The sequence below is a fragment of the Lepidochelys kempii genome, chromosome 16, assembly GCF_965140285.1.
Source record: "Lepidochelys kempii isolate rLepKem1 chromosome 16, rLepKem1.hap1, whole genome shotgun sequence".
Taxonomy (NCBI): domain Eukaryota; kingdom Metazoa; phylum Chordata; order Testudines; family Cheloniidae; genus Lepidochelys; species Lepidochelys kempii.
In genome coordinates, this window is record NC_136395.1 from 2930800 (window position 1) to 2953079 (window position 22280).

Here is a 22280-nt window from a genome sequence, read left to right on the forward strand (position 1 = left end):
TTATCCTTACGGAACACCGTGTATGGGGACTCAGAGGTCAGGGCCCTGAGTTCCAAGACCCGTCTAGCCGACGTGATTGCTACCAGGAAGGCTACCTTCCACGAGAGGTGTGACCAGGAGCATGTAGCGAGCAGCTGAAATGAGGGGGCCCGTCAGCCAGGCCAGCACCAAGTTCAGGTCCCACTGCGGGACAGGGGGCCTAGTGTATGGGAAGAGATGATCCAACCCCGTAAGGAATTGGCCAGTCATGGCATGGGAGAATACTGTGTGCCCCTGCACAGGTGGGTGGAAGGCTGATATGGCTGCCAAATGCACCTTGATGAACGAGGGTGCCAGGTCTCTAAGGTGAAGGAGGTAGTCCAAAATGAGCTGGATCAGGGCAGCCATGGGGGAAACGCATCGCTCAGCCACCGATTGGGAAAACTGAGACCACTTTGCCAAGTAGGCTTGGCGCGTGGAGGGTTGCTTGCTTTCCAAGAGGACGGGCTGGACGCCTTCCAAGCATGTTCTTTCCTCCTGGCCTAACCATTGAGCAGTCACGCCGTGAGGTGGAGCACCGCTAGGTTGGGGTGGAGGAGGTGGCCCTGGTCCTGGGAGAGCAGGTCCAGGTGGGATGGTAAAGGTTATGGTGGGGCAGACACCAGGCTCGTAAGGGTCCCGTACCAATGCTGCCTGGGCCATGCTGGGGCAATCAGGAGGACCCGGGCCCTATCCATCTTTATCTTTTCCAGGACCTTGCTGATCAGTGGGAATGGGGGGAAGGCATAGAGAACCTGGCCTGACGAGGACAGGGGAAAGGCATTGGAGATAGCGCCCCATCCTAGCCTTCCCCTGGAGCAGAACTGAGGACAGCGACGGTTCTGTCGAGTTGCAAACAGGTCCACCTGGAGAGTTCCCCACTCTTGGAAAAGCCTGTGCACCACCTCTGTGTGAAGAGACCACTCGTGCTGAGAAGAGAAGTCCCTGCTGAAGCAATCTGCCCAGGAGTTCTGGGCGCCCGGTAGGTGGTAGGCCTGTAGGCAAATGTCGTGGGCTATACAGAAGTCCCACAGCTTGAGGGCTTCCAGGCAGAGGGCAGAGGAATGGATGCCTCCTTGCCTGTAGATGTAAAACTTCGAGGCCGTGTTGTCCATGAGAACCCTGCCCACCAGGTGCGAGCAGAAGGCCATGCATGCCAGCCGGACCACCCTGAGCTCCTTGACGTTTATATGGAGGGACAGGTCCTGTGCAGACCACAGACCTTGGGTCTGAACATCTCCCACATGGGCTTCCCACCCCAGATCCAAGACATTGGACTCCAGCTCCAGAGACGGGGGCCTGCCTCTGAACGGAGCCCCTTATAGGGAGTCGATCACTGGTTTGGGCACAGTGAGGACCTTGTCCATCCTGTCTCTGGCCTGGGAGAACACCAAGGCCAACCAGAGCTGGAGAGGCCTCATCCTGACGAACCACATATGTGCATGCTGACATGTGACCCAAGAGTTGGAGACACGCTCTGGCTGTTGTCACTGGGAATCTTGTGACTGAGGTGAGGAGCCCTTTCAGAATCTCAACCTGTCTGGGGGGAGCGAGGCTCTGGCCGAGGTGGTGTCCAGGACTGCCCCAATAAACTCTATGCGTTGTACCGGGACTAACGTGACTTGGTGTTGTTTACCAACAGGCCCAGAGTGGCGCACGTGGACAGGAGGAGCGCCACGTGATCCCGCACCTGTGACCGGGAGCTGCCCTTGACCAGCCAGATAGGGGAAGATCTGGACCCAACGGCGCCTAAGGTAGGCCGCCACCACAGACATACACTTTGTAAATACCCTGGGGGCAGTGGACAGGCCAAATGGGAGGACTGTAAATTGGTAGTGTTCCTGCTCAACCGTGAAATGGAGGAAGCGCCTGTGCCCCTCGAAGATATGGATGTGGAAGTATGTGTCCTGCAGATCAAGGGCGGCGTACCAGTCCGCCAGGGAGACCATGTGGAACTTGAGCTTCACCATGTACTGGTTCAGGCCTCACAGGCCAGGATGGGCCTGAGCCCCGCTTTGGCCTTTGGGATAAGGAAATAGCGGGAGTAGTACCCCTTGCGTTCGAACTCTGCTGGCACCACTTCCACCCCTCCTAGTCCAAGGAGACACCCTACCTTCTGCTCAAGCAGTGCCTTGTGAGAGGGGTCCCCCAGGAGGGATGGGGGCGGAGGGTGGTTGGGCGGGGTAGAGGTAAACTGGAGGGTGTAGCCCCAAGAAATGGTGCTGAGGACCCATCGGTCCGAGGTCAGCTGCGACCACTCGAGGAGGAAAGCACACAACTGGTTGGAGAAGGGAAGCTTTATTTGGGGTGGATCCCTGATGAGAACTGGTAGGTCGCCCCCGGGCGTCCCGTCAAAACTACCGTTTCTCTGCCTGTTTTCCTTGGAGGACCCAGGCTGGGGGGGGCAGACCAAGACTGCCTTTGAGGTCATTTCTTACAGTCTCGTGACTTTTTATAAGGGGGCTCATATTTAGAGTGGGTGGCCTGGGTGGGAGCCTGCTGCGGCTTAAACTTAGATCTAGCCAGAACCGGAACATAGAGGCCTAGAGTCTTCAGCTTAGTGCGGGAGTCCTTCAGGCCAGGCAGTTTTATGTCCGTCTGTTCCACAAACAGAGCCTTGCCATCAAACTGGAGGTCCTGCAGGGAGCTCTGCACCTCACTGGACAGCCCAGACAGCAGGAGCCACCATGCCCTTCTCATGAACACCGTGAAGGCCATGGACCACATGGCTGTGTCTGCCACATCTGCTGCTGCCTGCAGGGTTGCCCTGGCAGCTGCTGTACCCTCCTCCACCAGAGCTTTGAATTCCTTCTGTCACGCTCCTGGAGGGAGTCCTCAAACTTGGGCAGAGCCCCATAGATTGAACTTGTACCAGCCCAGGAGAGCCTGATGGTTCACCACCCATAACTGGAAGCTCGAGGACAAATACATTTTTCTCCCAAAGGAATCCAGCCTCCTTGAGTCTTTATTCTTTGGAGTAGGGGCTGGTTGGCCCTGCCGTTCTCTCTGGTTGACTGACTCAACCACAAGGGAGTTAGGGGCAGGGTGGGTGTAAAGGTACTCATGACCTTTGGCGGGCACAAAATACTTGTGTTCTGCTCCCTTAGAGATGGGGGCCAGCGAGGCTGGGGTTTGCCACAAGGCATTTGAAATTTTCCCCACCCCTTCGTGGAGTGGCAAGGGCACTCTGCCCAATACCGAGGTGGACAGGATGTTAAAGAGGGATTCTGAGGGCTCCTCCACCTCCTCTGCCTGGAGGTTCAGGTTTGATGCCACCCTTTTCAAGAGTTCCTGGTAGGCTTTAGATTCTTCCTGTGGAATGGAGGGAGGAGGCGCTGTAATCGCCTCATCAGGGGAGGGCAAGGAGACAGGCGCGGTACTTTGCGTGTCCACCTGCACCGGGGATCCATTCCCTGGTCGCTCTCTGGGCACGGTGCCAAAGACGCACGTCCCACCTTCTCCTTCGTCAGAGGCTGGGAGAGGGAGGCCTACAGCTGTTCAGAAGCTTCAGCCACCGAACGAGCCCCCACCGGGGGCTGCATCGGTGGCCACAGTGCCCACTGGTACCACTGTGCTGGCCACGGGGCCTGGTACCATTGCACCTGCTGAGGCACTGGTGGAGCAGGCTGTTTGGCCTGGCTGGCCTGACCCATCAGTGGACGACTACAAAGGGAGGCTGGGCTGAGATATGACCTGCTGCTGTCCCTGGACCAGAAGGAGCAGTGATGCCGGGAGTGATGCTGACCACGAGACCACGACCCTGACATGGAAGAATGGTACCATCCGTAGCAGCTGCTCTGTGATCAGCTCCGACGAGCAGACACGCGCCAGCGAGGCACCAGCGATTGACGCCCAGGGCTACGGGAGTGGTGCTGAGGCAGGGTCCTGGAGTGAGACGACGAACGAGAATTGCATTGAAGTTTGTGTCACGACTGGCTATGGTAGCCCTGCTGAGACGAGGACCTGCATCGTCATCTGCCTCGGTCCCATTGGTATCCGCTTCTCGAGGCAGAGTGGTGCCTGGAGCCTCTGTCAGGCGGAACCCAACCAGACAACCTGGTGGGGGTCAAAGGCAACCTGCGTGGACTACGCACGGGATGGTCGCTGAGTGGCATCAGGAACATTCCCTCGACCGAGACCAGTATTGAGCTGGGGGAGATTGCGGGGATCTCAGTAGCGGCTTGCCTCTGGACTGCGGGGCCAACATTGGCGGTGCTCCTGGTACCGGTTACACCTCAGCAAAACCAATATTCCCACTGTGATTACGGCTGCTACTCTGAAAATTGTTATTACTGCTTGCTATGCGCTCCACAATCTCTGTGAGAGTAAAGGGGAGACGTTTATGGCGGGGTGGGAGGTTGAGGCAAATCTCCTGGCCGCTGATTATGTGCAGCCAGACACCAGGGTAGTTAGAAGAGTACAGGAGGGCGCAGTGCGCATCAGAGAAGATTTGAAAACCAGTTTCATGACTGGCCAGGCTACGGTGTGAAAGTTCTGTTTGTTTCTCCTTGATGAAAACCTGCCCCCTTGGTTCACTCTACTTCCCTGTAAGCCAACCGCCCTCCCCTACCCCCTTCGGTCACTGCTTGCAGAGGCAATAAAGTCATTGTTGCTTCACATTCATGCATTATTTATTTATTCATCACACAAATAGGGGGATAACTGCCAAGGTAGCCCGGGAGGGGTGGTGGAGGAGGGAAGCACTGGGTGGGGTGAGGGAGGGGGGAAGGACAAGGCCACACAGAACTTTAAAGCTTATTGAATGCCAGCCTTTTGTTGCTTGGGCAATCCTCTGGGGTGGAGTGGCTGGATGGCCAGAGGCCCCACCACCGCATTCTTGGGCACCTGGGTGAGGAGGCTATGGAACTTGGGGAGGAGGGTGGTTGGTTACACAGGGGCTGTAGCGGTGGTCTGTGCTCCTGCTGCCTTTCCTGCAGCTCAACCATATGCTGGAGCATATGAGTCTGATCCTCCAGCAGCCGGAGCAGTGACCCCTGCCTTTTTTCAGCAAGCTGACATCATCTACCACCTTCAGCCCGCCACCTCTCCTCCAGGCACCTCGCAGTCATATTGTGTTTTCCTGCACTCTGAGATTGTCTGCCTCCACGTATTTTGCTGTGCTCTGTCAGTGTTAGAGGACAGCATGAGGTCAGAGAACATTTCATCATGAGTGTGTTTTTTTCGCCTTCTAATTTTCGGGGAACGGCAGAGCAGTAGACAGCAGGAGATTGCCTGGGGTGAGCCCAGTGAGGCTTACATCTTGCCAGCTTCTCTGAGGAAGCTCATAGTAGGAAGGTGATATGGAGGGGGGTGTTCAGCTATTGTGACCTGCACTGGATGTGCCATGTTTGTCTTTCTTCCACAGGACAGAAGTGACTTTGTCTGTACAAAGTGCAAGCTAGTATTCATATTGGAAGAGAAGATTGAAGGTCTGGAGCAACAGATATCGACCCTGTGTTGCATACGAGAATCTGAGGATTTCCTAGACAAAAGTCAGGATATGCTTCTACGGGCACAAAGCTCTAAAGATTTAGAGCAGGTTGCACAGCGGAGCCAAGAGGCCAGAGAAGAAGCTTGGCAACATGTGACCTCCAGAAGAAGAAGGGGGAATGTCCGGGTACCAGCAGCGCAGACACAGGTAACAGAGTAACAGAGTAAACAAAAAAACTTCAAATCCAAACTCCAGCGAGAAACTGCTGAATTGGAATTCATTTGCAAATTGGATACTATTAATTTAGGCTTAAATAGAGACTGGGAGTGGCTAAGTCATTATGCAAGGTAGCCTATTTCCTCTTGTTTTTTCCTACCCCCCCCCCCGCCCCCAGATGTTCTGGTTTAACTTGGATTTAAATTTGGAGAGTGGTCAGTTTGGATGAGCTATTACCAGCAGGAGAGTGAGTTTGTGTGTGTATAGGGGTCGGGGGGATGTGAGAAAACCTGGATTTGTGCTGGAAATGGCCCACCTTAATTATGCACATTGTAGAGAGAATGGTCACTTTGGATGAGCTATTACCAGCAGGATAGTGAGTATGTGTGTGTGGTTTTTGGGAGGGGGGTGAGAGAACCTGGATTTGTGCAGGAAATGGCCCAACTTTATTATCATGCACATTGTGTAAAGAGTTGTCACTTTGGATGGGCTATCACCAGCAGGAGAGTGAATTTGTGTGGGGGGGTGGAGGGTGAGAAAAACTGGATTTGTGCTGGAAATGGCCCACCTGATGATCACTTTAGATAAGCTATTACCAGCTGGACAATGGGGTGGGAGGAGGTATTTTTTCATATTCTCTGTGTATATATAAAGTCTGCTGCAGTTTCCACGGCATACATCTGATGAAGTGAGCTGTACCTCACGAAAGCTCATGCTCAAATAAATTGGTTAGTCTCTAAGGTGCCACAAGTACTCCTTTTCTTTTTGCAGACATAGGTAAGTAACCATTTTCATGTTAATTTTCCTGATATCTGCTGGGAGAGCAATACAGCGGTGCATAGACAATCCAGGAAGTTTTTGGAAAGCGTAGGGGACAATTTCCTGGCGCAAGTGCTAGAGGAGCCAACTAGGGGGGGCGCTTTTCTTGACCTACTGCTCACAAACCGGGTAGAATTAGTGGGGGAAGCAAAAGTGGATGGGAATCTGGGAGGCAGTGACCATGAGTTGGTTGAGTTCAGGATCCTGACGCAGGGAAGAAAGGTAAGCAGCAGGATACGGACCCTGGACTTCAGGAAAGCAGACTTCGACTCCCTCAGGGAACGGATGGCCAGGATCCCCTGGGGGACTAACTTGAAGGGGAAAGGAGTCCAGGAGAGCTGGCTGTATTTCAAGGAATCCCTGTTGAGGTTACAGGGACAAACCATCCCGATGAGTAGAAAGAATAGTAAATATGGCAGGCGACCAGCTTGGCTTAATGGTGAAATCCTAGCGGATCTTAAACATAAAAAAGAAGCTTACAAGAAGTGGAAGGTTGGACATATGACCAGGGAAGAGTATAAAAATATTGCTCGGGCATGTAGGAATGTTATCAGGAGGGCCAAATCGCACCTGGAGCTGCAGCTAGCCAGAGATGTCAAGAGTAACAAGAAGGGTTTCTTCAGGTATGTTGGCAACAAGAAGAAAGCCAAGGAATGTGTGGGCCCCTTACTGAATGAGGGAGGCAACCTAGTGACAGAGGATGTGGAAAAAGCTAATGTACTCAATGCTTTTTTTGCCTCTGTTTTCACTAACAAGGTCAGCTCCCAGACTGCTGCGCTGGGCATCACAAAATGGGGAAGAGATGGCCAGCCCTCTGTGGAGATAGAGGTGGTTAGGGACTATTTAGAAAAGCTGGACGTGCACAAGTCCATGGGGCCGGACGAGTTGCATCCGAGAGTGCTGAAGGAATTGGCGACTGTGATTGCAGAGCCGTTGGCCATTATCTTTGAAAACTCGTGGCGAACCGGGGAAGTCCCGGATGACTGGAAAAAGGCTAATGTAGTGCCAATCTTTAAAAAAGGGAAGAAGGAGGATCCTGGGAACTACAGGCCAGTCAGCCTCACTTCAGTCCCTGGAAAAATCATGGAGCAGGTCCTCAAAGAATCAATCCTAATGCACTTGCATGAGAGGAAAGTGATCAGGAACAGCCAGCATGGATTCACCAAGGGAAGGTCATGCCTGACTAATCTAATCGCCTTTTATGATGAGATTACTGGTTCTGTGGATGAAGGGAAAGCAGTGGATGTATTGTTTCTTGACTTTAGCAAAGCTTTTGACACGGTCTCCCACAGTATTCTTGTCAGCAAGTTAAGGAAGTATGGGCTGGATGAATGCACTACAAGGTGGGTAGAAAGCTGGCTAGATTGTCGGGCTCAACGGGTAGTGATCAATGGCTCCATATCTAGTTGGCAGCCGGTATCAAGTGGAGTACCCCAAGGGTCGGTCCTGGGGCCAGTTTTGTTCAATATCTTCATAAATGATCTGGAGGATGGTGTGGATTGCACTCTCAGCAAATTTGCGGATGATACTAAACTGGGAGGAGGAGTAGATACGCTGGAGGGGAGGGATAGGATACAGAAGGACCTAGACAAATTGGAGGATTGGGCCAAAAGAAATCTGATGAGGTTCAATAAGGATAAGTGCAGGGTCCTGCACTTAGGAGGGAAGAACCCAATGCACAGCTACAGACTAAGGACCGAATGGCTAGGCAGCAGTTCTGCGGAAAAGGACCTAGGGGTGACAGTGGACGAGAAACTGGATATGAGTCAGCAGTGTGCCCTTGTTGCCAAGAAGGCCAATGGCATTTTGGGATGTATAAGTAGGGGCATAGCGAGCAGATCGAGGGACGTGATCGTTCCCCTCTATTCAACATTGGTGAGGCCTCATCTGGAGTACTGTGTCCAGTTTTGGGCCCCACACTTCAAGAAGGATGTGGATAAATTGGAGAGAGTCCAGCGAAGGGCAACAAAAATGATTAGGGGACTGGAACACATGAGTTATGAGGAGAGGCTGAGGGAGCTGGGATTGTTTAGCCTGCAGAAGAGAAGAATGAGGGGGGATTTGATAGCTGCTTTCAAGTACCTGAAAGGGGGTTCCAAAGAGGATGGCTCTAGACTGTTCTCAATGGTAGCAGATGACAAAACGAGGAGTAATGGTCTCAAGTTGCAGTGGGGGAAGTTTAGATTGGATATTAGGAAAAACTTTTTCACTAAGAGGGTGGTGAAACACTGGAATGCGTTACCTAGGGAGGTGGTAGAATCTCCTTCCTTAGAGGTTTTTAAGGTCAGGCTTGACAAAGCCCTGGCTGGGATGATTTAACTGGGAATTGGTCCTGCTTTGAGCAGGGGGTTGGACTAGATGACCTTCTGGGGTCCCTTCCAACCCTGATATTCTATGATTCTATGATTCTATGTTCTCTCCACAGGTACCATTGCGGAGAGTGGACCAGATGATATGTCTGGGGGGAGAAAGCAGAAGGAGGCTCCGCTGGTTGGAAGGCATGAGACGCGCTGTCCTAAGGTTGGGGGTTCCACGACCACCACTCCCAAGAGAAGGAGGCGGGTGGTGGTGGTCGGGGACTCTCTCCTCCGGGGGACTGAGTCATCTATCTGCCGCCCTGACAGGGAACACAGAGAAGTCTGCTCCTTGCCGGGGGCTAAGATTTGCGATGTGACGGAGAGACTGCCGAGACTCATCAAGCCCTCGGATCGCTACCCCTTCCTGCTTCTCCACGTGGGCACCAAGGATACTGCCAAGAATGACCTTGAGCGGATCACTGCGGACTACGTGGCTCTGGGAAGAAGGATAAAGGAGTTTGAGGCGAAAGTGGTGGTCTCGTCCATCCTCTCTGTGGAAAGGAAAAGGCCGGGGTAGGGACCGTCGAATCGTGGAAGTCAACGAATAGCTACGCAGGTGGTGTCAGAGAGAAGGCTTTGGATTCTTTGATCATGGGATGGTGCTCCATGAAGGAGGAGTGCTGGGCAGAGACGGGCTCCACCTAACGAAGAGAGGGAAGAGCATCTTTGCCAGCAGGCTGGCTAACCTAGTGAGGAGGGCTTTAAACTAGGTTCACTGGAGGAAGGAGACCAAAGCCCTGAGGTAAGTGGGCAAGCAGGATACTGGGAGGAAGCACAGGCAGGAACGTCTGTGAGGGGAGGGCTCCTACCTCATACTGAGAATGAGGGGCGATCAGCAGGTTATCTCAAGTGCCTATATACAAATGCACAAAGCCTTGGAAACAAACAGGGAGAACGGGAGGTCCTGGTGAAGGCAAGGAATTATGATGTGATTGGAATAACAGAGATTTGGTGGGATAACTCACATGACTGGAGTACTATCATGGATGGTTATGAACTGTTCAGGAAGGACAGGCAAGGCAGAAAAGGTGGGGGAGTAGCACTGTACGTAAGGGAGCAGTATGACTGCTCAGAGCTCCGGTATGAAACTGCAGAAAATCCTGAGTGTCTCTGGATTAAGTTTAGAAGTGTAAGCAACAAGAGTGATGTAGTGGTGGGAGTCTGCTATAGACCACCGGACCAGGGGGATGAGGTGGATGAGGCTTTCTTCCGGCAACTCGCAAAAGCTACTAGATCGCACGCCCTGGTTCTCATGGGCGACTTCAATCACCCAGATATCTGCTGGGAGAGCACTACAGCGGTGCACAGACAATCCAGAAAGTTTTTGTAAAGTGTAGGGGACAATTTCCTGATGCAAGTGCTGGAGGAACCAACTGGGGGGGGAACTTTTTTTGACCTGCTGCTCACAAACCGGGAAGAATTCGTAGGGGAAGCAAAAGTGGATGGGAATCTGAGAGGCAGTGACCATGAGTTGGTCGAGTTCAGGATCCTGACACAGGGAAGAAAGGTAAGCAGCAGAATACAGACCCTGGACTTCAGGAAAGCAGACTTCGACTCCCTCAGGGAACGGATGGGTAGGATCCCCTGGGAAATAACATGAGGGGGAAAGGAGTCCAGGAGAGCTGGCTGTATTTCAAAGAATCCCTATTGTGGTTACAGGAACAAACCATCCCGATGTGTCGAAAGAATAGTAAATATGGCAGGCAACCAGCTTGGCTTAACAGTGAAATCCTTGCGGATCTTAAACATAAAAAAGAAGCTTACAAGATGTGGAAGATTGGACAAATGACCAGGGAAGGGCATAAAAATGTTGCTCGGGCATGTAGGAATGAAATCAGGAGGGCCAAATCGCACCTGGAGTTACAGCTAGCAAGAGATGTTAAGAGTAACAAGAAGGGTTTCTTCAGGTATGCTGGCAACAAGAAGAAAGCCAAGGAAAGTGTGGGCCCCTTACTGAATGAGGAAGGCAACCTAGTGACAGAGGATATGGAAAAAGCTAATGTACTCAATGCTTTTTTTGCCTGTCTTCACTAACAAGGTCAGCTCCCAGACTGCTGCGCTGGGCAACACAGCATGGGAAGTAGGTGGCCAGCTCTCTGTGGAGAAAGAAGTGGTTCGGGACTATTTAGAAAAGCTGGACGTGCACAAGTCCATGGGGCCGGATGCGTTGCATCCGAGAGTGCTAAAGGAATTGGCGGATGTGATTGCAGAGCCGTTGGCCATTATCTTTGAAAACTCATGGCGATCAGGGGAAGTCCCAGAAGACTGGAAAAAGGCTAATGTAGTGCCCATCTTTAAAAAAGGGAAGGAGGAGGATCCTGGGAACTACAGGCCAGTCAGCCTCACCTCAGTCCCCGGAAAAATCATGGAGCAGGTCCTCAAGGAATCAATCCTAAAGCACTTAGAGGAGAGGAAAGTGATCAGGAACAGTCAGCATGGATTCACCAAGGGAAGGTCATGCCTGACTAATCTAATCACCTTCTATGATGAGATTACTGGTTCTGTGGATGAAGGGAAAGCAGTGGATGTGTTATTCCTTGACTTTAGCAAAGCTTTTGACACTGTCTCCCACAGTATTCTTGTCAGCAAGTTAAAGAAGTATGGGCTGGATGAATGCACTATAAGGTGGGTAGAAAGTTGGCTAGATTGTCAGGCTCAACGGGTAGTGATCAATGGCTCCATGTCTAGATGGCAGCCGGTATCAAGTGGACTGCCCCAAGGGTCGGTCCTGGAGCCGGTTTTGTTCAAAACTTCATAAATGATCTGGACAATGGTGTGGATTGCACTCTCAGCAAATTTGCGGATGATACTAAACTAGGAGGAGTGGTAGATACGCTGGAGGGGAGGGATAGGATACAGGGGGACCTAGACAAATTGGAGGATTGGGCCAAAAGTAATCTGATGAGGTTCAACAAGGACAAGTGCAGGGTCCTGCACTTAGGACGGAAGAATCCAATGCACCGCTACAGACTAGGGACCGAATGGCTAGGCAGCAGTTCTGCGGAAAAGGACCTAGGGGTGACAGTGGACGAGAAGCTGGATATGAGTCAACAGTGTGCCCATGTTGCCAAGAAGGCCAATGGCATTTTGGGATGTATAAGTAGGGGCATAGCCAGCAGATCGAGGGACGTAATCGTTCCCTCTATTCGACATTGGTGAGGCCTCATCTGGAGTACTGTGTCCAGTTTTGGGCCCCACACTACAAGAAGGATGTGGAAAAATTGGAGAGATCCAGTGAAGGGCAACAAAAATGATTGGGGTCTGGAACACGTGACTTATGAGGAGAGGCTGAGGGAACTGGTATGGTTTAGTATGCAGAAGAGAAGAATGAGGGGGGATTTGATAGCTGCTTTCACCTACCTGAGAGGTGCTTCCAAAGAGGATGGTTCTAGTCTATTCTCAGTGGTAGAAGATGACAGGACAAGGAGTAATGGTCTCAAGTTGCAGTGGGGGAGGTTTAGGTTGGATATTAGGAAAAACTTTTTCACTAAGAGGGTGGTGAAACACTGGAATGAGTTACCTAGGGAGGTGGTAGAATCTCCTTCCTTAGAAGTTTTTAAGGTCAGGCTTGACAAAACCATGGCTGGGATGATTTAGTTAGGGATTAGGTCCTTCTTTGAGCAGGGGGTTGGACTAGATGACCTCCTGAGGTCCCTTCCAACACTGATATTCTATGATTCTATGATCACTCTCCTGAGGGTAACACAGAGAGATAAAGAACTGATGTTGTTTGAATGCCAGCAAACACCGGGACCATACGCTGCAATGCTTTGTTCTGCAATGATTCCCGACTATGTGCTACTGGCCTGGCATTGTAAAGTGTCCTACCATGGAGGACAGAATAAGGCTGCCCTCCCCAGAAACCTTTTGCAAAGGCTTTGGGAGTACATCCAGGAGAGCTTTATGGAGACATCCCTGGAGGATTTCTGCTCCATCCCCAGACACATTAACAGACTTTTCCAGTAGCTGTACTGGCCGCGAATACCAGGACAAGTAAATCATTAAACACGCTTGCTTTTAAACCATGTATAATATTTACAAAGGTACACTCACCAGAGGTCCCTTCTCCACCTTCAGGGTCCGGGAGCCCGCCTTGTGTGGGTTCGGGGGTACTGGGTCCAGGTCCAGAGTGATAAACAGATCCTGGCTGTTGGGGAAACCGGTTTCTCCGCTTCCTTGCTGTGAGCTATCTACAACCTCCTCCTCATCATCATCTTCCTCGCCCCCAAAACCCGCTTCCATGTTGCCTCCCACTCCTTGGACGGAGTCAAAGCACGGGGTTGGGGTAGTGGTGTCTACACCCCCTAGAATGGCATGCAGCTCATCATGGAAGCGGCATGTTTGGGGCTCTGAACTGGAGTGGCCGTTTGCCTCTCTGGTTTTTTGGTAGGCTTGCCTGAGCTCCTTAATTTTCACGTGGAACTGCTGCGGGTCCCTGTTATAGCCTCTGTCCTTCATGCTTGGAGATTTTTTCAAATATTTTGGCATTTTGTCTTTTCGAATGAAGTTCTGCCAGCACAGATTCATCTCCCCATACAGTGATCAGATCACGTACTTCCCGTTCGGTCCATGCTGGAGCTCTTCAGCGATTCTGGGACTGCATGGTCTCCTGTGATGATGAGCTCTGCATGGTGACCTGTGCAGGTGAGCTCGCCACGCTGGCCAAACAGGAAATGAGATTCAAAAGTTTGCAGACCTTTTCCCGTATACCTGGCCAGTGCACCTGAGTTGACAGCGCTGTCCAGAGCAGTCACAACTGAGCACTCTGGGATAGCTTCCGGGGCCAATACCATCGAATTGCATCTACAGTACCCCAAATTCAACCCGGCAAGGCCGATTTCAGCACTAATCCCCTCGTCGGGGGTGGAGTAAAGAAATCAATTTTAAGAGCCCTTTAAGTCGAAAAAAAGGTCTTCGTCGTGTGGACGGGTGCAAGTTTAAATCAAGATAATGCTGCTAAATTCGACCTCAACTCGTAGTGTAGACCAGGCCTCTGTTTCCCTTCCTGCTTGATGACTTTGTTTCTTGCTTAAGTGCAAGTTAAGGTCAGCACACATTTCTTCCTTTGTTTAAGACAGACCTGACTTCTGCCTGGACAGGGCTGTGGCGTTTGGAACATGTGCTTATGACACCAGACAATAGAATCTTATAGCTTAACATTCAAGGTTGTCACACATATTTTACCAGGCCAATAAGGACTAGCAAACTATGAGTTTTCAAATGACACCATCAAGGCATACTTTGTAAACAGATTATTACACTGATGTGTAGGGTGTGAATACAAGTCTCCAGGCTCCCCAACTGCCCATTTACCCAGCTCTAGGCACCTCAGGATGTTGCAGAAGCATCACTGAGAGTGCTGGGGACAGCTCTGTGACACAGTGGGACTGTTCTTAATGTTTCCTCTGAATATTGTGGGGGTGCCTCAGTTTCCCCTATGCAGTTCTTAAGTATCTAGCTGGTGGGATAAGGTTGTATGATCGTTTTAGAGCCCAAGAGAGCAGGTGTGTGCAGGGGTCTGGACACAGAGAATGGCCAACACTCTGTTTCCTGGCAACTGATGGCCTGGGCCCTTCCCCCTGCAAGCTGATAGCTAAAGGCTTGGAGAACAAAGGAATCAGGTGACCTCCTGGCCCGGGAAAGGGACAAAGCCCAGAGGAGGAGGGGCTGGGGGGAGTTTCAGTTTGGGACTGGCTGGGGACATGGAGTGAAGTGCAGACGGGGTTGTCTGGCTCACTGCCCCCCAAAATGGACCCGGCTGAAGGATCCTGTTCTCTGTACCTACAAGCTCTGTGTTAGACCATGTTCCTGTCATCTAATAAACCTCTGTTTTACTGGCTGGCTGAGAGTCCCGTCTGACTGCGAAGTTGCGGGGCAGGACCCTCTAGCTTCCCCAGGACCCCACCTGGGCAGACTTGCTGTGGGAAGCATACGGAGGGGCAGAGGATGCTGAATGATGCAGAGACCCAGGAAGGTGGAAGCTGTATGAGCTATGTGTCCTGCAGACAGGCTGCTCAAGAGAGGAGACCTCACCAGAGTCCTGACTGGCTTCATAGGGAGCAGTTCCAGAGCATCGCCCGCGGACTCCGTGACAAGCACCACAGCAGGGACAGATGCATCACCTTGGGTACAGGGGACAGCTAATTCGTCTGGCTTATGCAATATTTTGTCCAAAGCTGTATAACTTATAGTTGACATCCCTTTATACATATAACTTCATTTAATCATAATATTAGATTTCACCAAGTTCCCTGTTTTCAACTACTGTATATGGCAACACCATATAATATCTTAATTTTTATATTAATTTAATGTTTAATTAATTCACTCATTCAGAGACAGGGAAAAATGGAAGCCTCTTTAGCTGTGCCACGGTATACTCTTGTGAAAGGCTGCAGTAACTCTGAGTTTCCTCAGCTTATTGAAGAAATCTAGACATTAGCTATGTTAGGGAGATCCTTCAGTTTGGGGTAGTAAGTACAAGTTTGGTGCCCTTTCGTCATATAATCACGATAATCACATTTCATTACCCTGCAACGTCTGAGGTATTTTGAGGAAGGGTTGTTTGTTTGTTTTCTGTCCTATTTTTTTCTGAATAGTTTTGATGCCTGGGCAATTCTTAAATAGCACTAACTCTTTAATTTTGGAGCCTTATTTACAACACTTCAACTACAAGGTCACTGTGGATAACCCCTAGGTTAATGTACCCCTTTAAGGAGTCTGATTTGTCTTGCATAGCCGCCAGGTTATACCTCACTTAAAAACTACTTGCTTACAAAATCAGACACAAAAATGCAAAAGTGTCATGGCACATTATTACTGAAAAACTGCTGACTTTATAATTTTTACCATATAATAAAATAAATTGGAATATATCGTACTTACATTTCAGTGCATAGTATAAAGCAGTGTAAAGTCATTGTCTGTATGACATTTTAGTTTGTACTGACTTCGCTAGTGCTTTTTATGTCGCCTGTTGTAAAACTAGGCAAATATCTAGATGAGTTGATGTACCCCCTCCCCCGGAAGACCTCTGAGCACCCCCAGGGGTACATGTACCTCTGGTTGAGAACCACTGCTGCAAGCCATCCTGGATGCTGACAGAGACAGTCCTGATGCTGACCTGAATGGCGTCACCAACCAGGGACGTCAGTGGGTACATCCTGTCACAGCCCCCATAGCGAGGCCTCTGACATTGTCCTGGGAGCTGGTGGTGACATTCCCAGTGCAGGCTTGATGCTCCTGGTGAGAAACAAGGTGCTGCCCCAGACAGCACCCGTGGCAAGCAACTGCCTTGGAGCCATCCCATGCTCCCCCACAAAAGGGTCCTGTATGACTCCAGGTGTCCCAGCAATGCCCACGTTGCCATCCTGGGTGCACCAGCAACACCTTTCATACCATCCCAAACACCCCTGACATGATCCAGGGAGCCCCCAGGCATGGCCTGAATGTCATCTTGGGCACCCAAGCAGTGCCCCAAGTGCCATTTTAGGTTTCCACAATATGATCCTCAGTGTCCCTGTGATGCACTTGGAGCCTCTGGCCATGATCCTGATGAGGGTCTGGGTGCCTCCATTGATGTCCCAGACACCCTCAGCAATGCAGTGGGTGTCATCCTGCACACGCCAGGTGATGGTCTTGGTACCATCTTGGGCACACCCAAGTCCACCCTGCCACTGTCCCAGGTTCTCTGGGCAACAACTCTGACACCAGGTGATCTCCCCAGCACTGTCCCAGGCAACCCCAATCAGGCCCAAGAGCTACCCTGCCTACTGCCAACAATAGCCCAGCACGCTCCCAGCACCATCTTGAACACCCCTGGTGGCACCTGGCACCCATAACGCTATGCTGTGAGCCAGAGCACTGTCACAGGACCCTGTCTGCTGATCACCTCAGGCAGAACTGCTATGCTTATGCAAGTATAGTCTGCTCCTGAGGTCCTGTCCCTCAGTGCTTATGTTCATGTTGATTTCCTTTAGTTTAAGTAACAAAATTAAGAAGTAAGACTAATGTTTGCCATCAAGCAGGCTTATGCTATCAAGTTAGTGACATACACCTGGGCTGAAAGAGGCAATAAATACAATGAACTGAAGCCAGATAGTATGTATAAGAACATGATCCCAGAATGGCATAATTGGATCTGTATCTGTTTGATAAATAATGTAGCGCCTCAGTTCACACATCACGTATCAATCACATATACCAAGGTTCCATCATTGTTAAAACAAAGAGAACAGGAATGGAAGATTTACACACCTGTTCCAGCCTGCTTGCAAACAACAATTCTTGAAGTGACTTTGCATTGTATAATCACTGTTAAAACAACTATAAAGAATATGGAGGGACTTTGTATAAATTATATGAACTTTAAACTGGATATTTCAGCAGCTAGAAAAGTGTTGATGGAAAAACTGCTACTTGAGAAGCATAACTATAAAGTTGGCCAAGGGAGGATTATAAAGGGGCCCACAGAAAGCAACTTCCAGAGGTAAGTTGCTGACTGGAGCAAACCAGCTGGTCTTCAAGGTATGTACCAATAGCTGTGGTCTAATCTTACACGAACTGGTGTGATGGATGAGTTGCACAAAAGAACTGAAAAATTCCAGTACCGGCGGCAAGAACTCAAAAGGTCTCATTCTCTGATTGGATGGGCGGAAAGGACACAGTAGAGCAGTGACACTGCCTGTTCAACAGCCCCTGTGCTGTTCAGGAAGATGAAGGTCTCAGGACAGGAAAGCGTGAAGCTGGAGCAGGGAAAAACAATCGCACAGTTGGGACCCTCCTTCCGGATGATATCATGATATCATCTCCCAGTGAGGATACCCCATCCAGGGGAGGGGACCCCAATTATTAGGAAGAGATGGGTATTAGTACTGGGGGAATTTGATATTAGAATTATATATAGTTGGCTTTGGGATGACCTGGCTAATTGCATGATAAATTGCCTGCCAAGCATGAAAGTAGTGGATCTAGGAGACATCTAGATAGCCTGGTAGGCAGTGCTGGGGAGGAGTCAGTGGTTATGGTATATGTAGGTACAAATGATAGAGGGAAAGTTAGGAGAGTGTCTCAAGATGCCAAATTTAGGCTGTTAGGTAAGAGATTAAGAATTGAAATTAAAAGGACCCTAAGAAAGGTGGTGTGGGAAATCAGATAAGCAGTTACTTACCTAAGGTTTGTTTTATACCCTCTATTTTAACACAGACATCCAGGATGCGGACAAATGCACTGTGGGACAGCCCAGGGTACTGGAGGGGCACGAAGAATAGCACAGGGGACATCCAGGACATTGTTGGAGACATTTCCTGGGGAACTTGCCATGGTGCCAGATGCAGCACAAGGAGTATCTGGCACAGCATCTAAGATCATAGAATCATAGAATATCAGGGTTGGAAGGGACCCCAGAAGGTCATCTAGTCCAACCCCCTGCTCAAAGCAGGACCAATTCCCAGTTAAATCATCCCAGCCAGGGCTTTGTCAAGCCTGACCTTAAAAACCTCTAAGGAAGGAGATTCTACCACCTCCTTAGGTAACGCAATCCAGTGTTTCACTACCCTCATAGTGAAAAAGTTTTTCCTAATATCCAATCTAAACCTCCCCCACTGCAACTTGAGACCATTACTCCTCGTTCTGTCATCTGCTACCATTGAGAACAGTCTAGAGCCATCCTCTTTGGAACACCCTTTCAGATAGTTGAAAGCAGCTATCAAATCCCCCCTCATTCTTCTCTTCTGCAGACTAAACAATCCCAGCTCCCTCAGCCTCTCCTCATAAGTCATGTGTTCTAGACCCCTAATCATTTTTGTTGCCCTTCGCTGGACTCTCTCCAATTTATCCACATCCTTCTTGTAGTGCGGGGTCCAAAACTGGACACAGTACTCCAGATGAGGCCTCACCAATGTCGAACAGAGGGGAACGATCACGTCCCTCGATCTGCTCGCTATGCCCCTACTTATACATCCAAAAACGCCATTGGCCTTCTTGGCAACAAGGGCACACTGCTGACTCATATCCAGCTTCTCATCCACTGTCACCCCTAGGTCCTTTTCCGCCGAACTGCTGCCTAGCCATTCGGCCCCTAGTCTGTAGCGGTGCATTGGATTCTTCCGTCCTAAGTGCAGGACCCTGCACTTATCCTTATTGAACCTCATCAGATTTCTTTTGGCCCAATCCTCCAATTTGTCTAGGTCCTTCTGTATCCTATCCCTCCCCTCCAGTGTATCTACCACTCCTCCCAGTTTAGTATCATCCGCAAATTTGCTGAGAGTGCAATCCACACCATCCTCCAGATCATTTATGAAGATATTGAACAAAACCGGCCCCAGGACCGACCCCTGGGGCACTCCACTTGACACCGGCTGCCAACTAGACATGGAGCTATTGATCACTACCTGTTGAGCCCGACAATCTAGCCAGATTTCTACCCACCTTATAGTGCATTCATCCAGCCCATACTTCCTTAACTTGCTGACAAGAATACTGTGGGAGACCGTGTCAAAAGCTTTGCTAAAGTCAAGAAACAATACATCCACTGCTTTCCCTTCATCCACAGAACCAGTAATCTCATCATAAAAGGCGATTAGATTAGTCAGGCATGACCTTCCCTTGGTGAATCCATGCTGGCTGTTCCTGATCACTTTCCTCTCATGTAAGTGCTTCAGGATTGATTTCTTGAGGACCTGCTCCATGATTTTTCCAAGATCCTCCTTCTTCCCTTTTTTAAAGATTGGCACTACATTAGCCTTTTTCCAGTCATCCGGGACTTCCCCGGTTCGCCACGAGTTTTCAAAGATAATGGCCAATGGCTCTGCAATCACAGCCGCCAATTCCTTCAGCACTCTCGGATGCAACTCGTCCGGCCCCATGGACTTGTGCACGTCCAGCTTTTCTAAATAGTCCCTAACCACCTCTATCTCCACAGAGGGCTGGCTATCTCTTCCCCATTTTGTGATGCCCAGCCCAGCAGTCTGGGAGCTGACCTGGTTAGTGAAGACAGAGGCAAAAAAAGCATTGAGTACATTAGCTTTTTCCACATCCTCTGTCACTAGGTTGCCTCCCTCATTCAGTAAGGGGCCCACACTTTCCTTGGCTTTCTTCTTGTTGCCAACATACCTGAAGAAACCCTTCTTGTTACTCTTGACATCTCTTGCTAGCTGCAGCTCCAGGTGCGATTTGGCCCTCCTGATATCATTCCTACATGCCCGAGCAATATTTTTATACTCTTCCCTGGTCATATGTCCAACCTCCCACTTCTTGTAAGCTTCTTTTTTATGTTTAAGATCCGCTAGGATTTCACCATTAAGCCAAGCTGGTTGCCTGCCATATTTACTATTCTTTCGACTCATCGGGATGGTTTGTCCCTGTAACCCCAACAGGGATTCCTTGAAATACAGCCAGCTCTCCTGGACTCCTTTCCCCTTCATGTTAGTCCCCCGGGGATCCTGGCCATCCGTTCCCTGAGGGAGTCGAAGTCTGCTTTCCTGAAGTCCAGGGTCCATATCCTGCTGCTTACCTTTCTTCCCAGCGTCAGGATCCTGAACTCAACCAACTCATGGTCACTGCCTCCCAGATTCCCATCCACTTTTGCTTCCCCCACTAATTCTACCCGGTTTGTGAGCAGTAGGTCAAGAAAAGCGCCCCCCCCCCAGTTGGCTCCTCTAGCACTTGCACCAGGAAATTGTCCCCTACGCTTTCCAAAAACTTCCTGGATTGTCTATGCACCGCTGTATTGCTCTCCCAGCAGATATCAGGAAAATTAAAGTCACCCATGAGAATCAGGGCATGCGATCTAGTAGCTTCCGTGAGCTGCTGGAAGAAAGCCTCATCTACCTCATCCCCCTGGTCCGGTGGTCTATAGCAGACTCCCACCACTACATCACTCTTGTTGCACACACTTCTAAACTTAATCCAGAGACACTCAGGTTTTTCTACAGTTTCATACCGGAGCTCTGAGCAGTCATACTGCTCCCTTACATACAGTGCTACTCCCCCACCTTTTCTGCCCTGCCTGTCCTTCCTGAACAGTTTATAACCATCCATGACAGTACTCCAGTCATGTGAGTTATCCCACCAAGTCTCTGTTATTCCAATCACGTCATAGTTCCTTGACATCACCAGGACCTCCAGTTCTCCCTGCTTGTTTCCAAGGCTTTGTGCATTCGTATATAAGCACTTGAGATAACCTGTTGATCGCCCCTCATTCCCAGTATGAGGCAGGAGCCCTCCCCTCACAGACATTCCTGCCTGTGCTTCCTCCCGGTATCCCGCTTTCCCACTTACCTCAGGGCTTTGGTCTCCTTCCCCCGGTGAACCTAGTTTAAAGCCCTCCACACTAGGTTAGCCAGCCTGCTGGCAAAGATGCTCTTCCCTCTCTTTGTAAGATGGAGCCCGTCTCTGCCCAGCACTCCTCCTTCATGGAACACCATCCCATGGTCAAAGAATCCAAAGCCTTCTCTCCGACACCACCTGCGTAGCCATTCGTTGACTTCGACGGTCCCTACCCAGGCCTTTTCCTTCCACGGGAAGGATGGACGAGAACACCACTTGCGCCTCCAACTCCTTTATCTTTCTTCCCAGAGTCACGTAGTCCGCAGTGATCCTCTCAAGGTCATTCTTGGCAGTATCATTGGTGCCCACGTGGAGAAGCAGGAAGGGGTAGCGATCCAAGGGCTTGATGAGTCTCGGCAGTCTCTCCGTCACATCGTGAATCTTAGCCCCTGGCAAGCAGCAGACTTCTCGGTTTTCCCAGTCAGGGCGGCAGATAGATGACTCAGTCCCCCGGAGGAGAGAGTCCCCGACCACCACCACCCGCCTTCTCCTCTTGGGAGTGGTGGTCGTGGAACCCCCAACCTCAGGACATCGCATCTCATGCCTTCCAACCAGCGGAGTCTCCTTCTGCTTTCTCGCCCCAGACATATCATCTGGTCCACTCTCCGCAACGGTACCTGTGGAGAGAACATGAAAGCGGCTAGTTACCTGTGTCTGTATTACTGGAACCCGGACATTCCGCTTACCTCTTCTGGAGGTCACATGTTGCCAAGCTTCTTCACTGGCCTCTTGGCTCCTCTGTGCAACCTGCTCTATATCTTTAGAGCTCTGTGCCCCTAGAAGCATATCCTGAGTTTTGTCCAGAAAATCCTCAGTTTCTCGAATGCAACGCAGGGTTGTTATCTGTTGCTCCAGACCTTCAATCTTGTCTTCCAATATGGAGACCAGCTTGCACTTTGTACAGACAAAGTCGCTTCTGTCCTGTGGAAGAAAGACAAACATGGCACATCCAGTGCAGGTCACAACAGCTGAACCCCCCCCCCCCCCCTTCCATATCACCTTCCTACTATGAGCTTCCTCAGAGCAGTTTGCAAGATGTACGCCTCACTGGGCTCCCTCCAGGCGAACTCCCAGGCAAACTCCTGCTGTGAGCTGCTCTGCTGTCCCCCGCT